Below are 3,727 nucleotides of genomic sequence, written 5' to 3'. Positions count from 1 at the left end.
TGACCTCGCAGGAATGACCTTGGGTCAAATTTATGTCAAACTCCCAGGTCATAATCAATCATTTACCGAGTATGGGATTTCAATGATTCTCAATTACAAAGTTATAGCCCGCAATACAGTTTTATACTTCTTAACCAGTGACCTTGAACTTGCCGAAATGACCTTTGGTCAAATCCATCACATATTCCCAGGCCATAAACATTATTTGTAGCAAGTATCAGCTTCCAATAATTCCCATGCACAAAGTTATTACGCAGAAGAATATTATACTTTTTTTCCTCAGTGACCTTAAATTTAGCTTGCTGAAAGGACCTTGCTTTAATTCATAAAATATTCTCAAGTCAGAAACAATCTTTGTATCAGATATCAGCTTTTATTATATAATTCTACATAACAAAGTTAGAGCCCGCACAATAGTTCTATACTTTTTCTGTTAACGACCTTGATCTTGCCGGTGTAACGACGAAAAGTGACCCCCGTAGGATATTGACCAGGGGGTCAAATTTCTACGTAGAAAAATGATCCTGGGTCAATATTCCACGACAAGTAGGGTTATTTTTCGACCGCAGAAAACCCTTCCAGGCCGGTATAATTCTACCTCCTTCCCCAGTCCTTTTCATAATTTAAGGAGGAATGCCACACCAAAATTTTATTTAATAGATCTTTAAGACATCCCTTTAAAACTATGGTTGCAGCATTGAAAGACTGATATTAGCTGTTAATTATTTAATGCGATTTTTTGGGGTATTTTTTCTGAGAAAATGAAAAAGATGTTTTATTTGCAAAGATGCTTATTTAAAAAAAATAATTTTGTTGTAACTCTTTCACTCATGCACATAACCTTTCTTAGACCCCACTTAGAATTTGCTTCCTTGGTGTGGGATGGATGTAATTAATGTTGTCGATAGTGAGAATTAGCTCTTAACTCTATTAGCTTCTAAAGACGCACTATACTTTGAAACTGGATGGGAACCATTACATGAAAGAAGAAAAAATACTAGATTAACTACAATGAATAAAATTTATAATAACCAAGTTCCTGAATATCTAACTGATATAATGATTATCCCATGCAAATTTGCGTTGTAATTCATCAAGTTACAGTACGAGAAATTCATATAACTATAACATACCTAAATGCAGATTGCAAACATCAACTTTCATCCTCCTAGTTATTGACGAATTGAACTCATTACCTCTTATTGTAAGAAATTCTTCCTCATTGTCTATTTTTAAAAAGTCTATTTCTTACAATAAACCTATGCCATCCTCTTATTTCAGTTAAGGAATTCGACGCTTAAATATATTACATATAAGCTGTGTGCTTAATAGCGATCTTTTTCGATGTAATGTAATGTTCTTGTGGAAGAGTTGAAGGTACTCATCATTATTTCTTTTCATGCAAAAAATATACAGAGTCAGAAAAGAATTTTTTGACACATTTCTGCGAATGGGAAAATTACATACTGTTGATACATGTACTCACACTTTACTGTGGGGAGATGAAACGTTAAACGATGTTGAAAATGAATACCTGACTTCCGTTGTACAAACATTTGTTAAAAAGTCAGGTTGTTTTGGTTGATACAATTATTACTTTTTACGAATTCTATACAGCTTGACTGTGTATTATAAAAGAAATATATTATATTGAATATTGTTCCTCTGATTATTATGCTTTTCTGTGTTTATTTATTTTAAGCTGAAACCCATATATGTAAATATGTTTGGTATAATTTATATGTAGGGAAAGGACGTATTAAGTTTTTAGAACGTTTGCCCAATCCCATGTGTAAAGTTAATAGACAATAAAATACACTGTACGTTCAAATCAAAGATACTCTCTGGTTTAAAATTTGCTATTAATAAATGCATAATATGAATGTCTAATAAAATGTGTAAAGAGAGGTTGGACAGACATTTTAATTTTTTAAATTAAATATTATCTATGAATATAAAACACATAATTTGCAAATATTTTTGTACCTATGGATAAAATCTTCATAAAACTAGTCACAACTAGAGGGAATATGTTGGTCAATCATATTCTAAAAAGAAATAAAAAAGAAATTGCTAAATTTAAGCGAAAATAATTATTCTAATATTTGGATCAATCCCGATCAAAATGAAACTGATCCCGATCAAAATTAACACAAAATAAATGAAATAATAATTATCGTCCTCTTTATGTATTTACCTCTAAGAAATCTATTTGATTGCCAAGTTCAATTACCTTTTAATCCGTATTACACCCAAACAAATTAGTATTCTTGTGAAAATGTTATCTATTTCCAACTATTACAAAATTCAGGTTGGGATCAGTTTAAATTCCGATCGGGATTGGCCAAAATTAAAAAAAAAAATTCTAAAGTTTGGCATTTTCATTTCATTTTAATTTCTTTTTAAAATATGATTGTCTAGCATATTCATTGTAGCTGTGACTTGTTTTTTGAATATATTATCCATAGATTTCGAAAATATTCACAAATATTGTGTTTTATTTTCATAAATAATTTTTTAGTAAAAAGAATTAAAATGTCCAGCTTGCTTTTGTTTCCATATTTTATTAGATATTCATTTTCTGCTTTTATTAACAGCAAATTTTAACTCTAAAACATCTTATTTGCAAATAAAATCTTTTTCCATTTTCTTTGAAAAATTGGGCAAAAATCATATGAAATAATTGAGAGCTAATATCGGCCTTTTAATGCTGAAACCATAGTTTAAAGGGGATGTCTTAAAGATATATGAAAAAAAAAAATTGGTGTGGCATTCCTTCTTAAATTTTTTCTGCAGACTTAGAATTAAATGCTAACTTCAAGTGTTTTGCAATTTATAAACTTTATCTCTATAATGTTATGTACATGTAGATTGAGGAGGGTTCCTATGCGCGACAGAGGCAACTTTGGAACAATTTTTTAAGCCCACAATTTGCTTGACTTTTTTTTTTGATTGAATGGCTCTATTACTTAAGTGAATGGTTTTAATTTTCCCAGAAGCTTTGTTAGGACCTGTAATAAGGTGAACATTTACTCAAATTACGTTGATAGCCCAACGGTTAATCATTTCACACTGTGCTTTCAAAACCGTTTAGTAGAAATCTATGGTTAGCAGAGTAGAACCATGCAACAAGTAAAGATTATACATAGTTTTATTACATGTAAGAGTACGTATTTGAACAAACACCAAACGAACGTTTATATGCAATAAGAAATATATGATATGCCGGGTAATGCGTAGAACAACGAGTGAGTCATGATGCAAGTGCATTTTGGTTAACATTGAAAGCAACGACACGATGTCTGAACAAGATGAAAATTATGAAAATATAGTAAACTGAAAGCATACAAGGGAAAAGGATAGTGAATATCAAACCCTTATTACATACTGGATCAAATAAAGAATATTTATAGACCCCCTCTCTGCATGTGTGGAATTTAGGGCATTAGCCGCACATCTATTTTTCATAACGGTACAACAAATAATATCCAACTTAGATTTCAAGCTAACATATGTTCCTTGTATGTTAGTAAGAATATAAATATTTTTCCCCAGCATATAAAATTAAATGCGCAAACATATAACGCAATGAATAAATTGTGAACCGGGAAGCAGTATTTTCTGTTGTTTGAAGTTATCGCCCTTATAATTTTAAATTACATTCATTTTTTGCAAAAATAAACAAATTTGCCAAATCCAATGTAAAGTAAAAAGATCAAGAATAAAC

Source organism: Saccostrea echinata, unplaced genomic scaffold (assembly GCF_033153115.1).
Source record: "Saccostrea echinata isolate AGI-Se365-2 ecotype Australia unplaced genomic scaffold, CSIRO_AGI_Sech_v1 ptg000028l, whole genome shotgun sequence".
Lineage (NCBI taxonomy): Eukaryota > Metazoa > Mollusca > Bivalvia > Ostreida > Ostreidae > Saccostrea > Saccostrea echinata.
Note: the sequence above shows the minus strand (reverse complement) of the source record.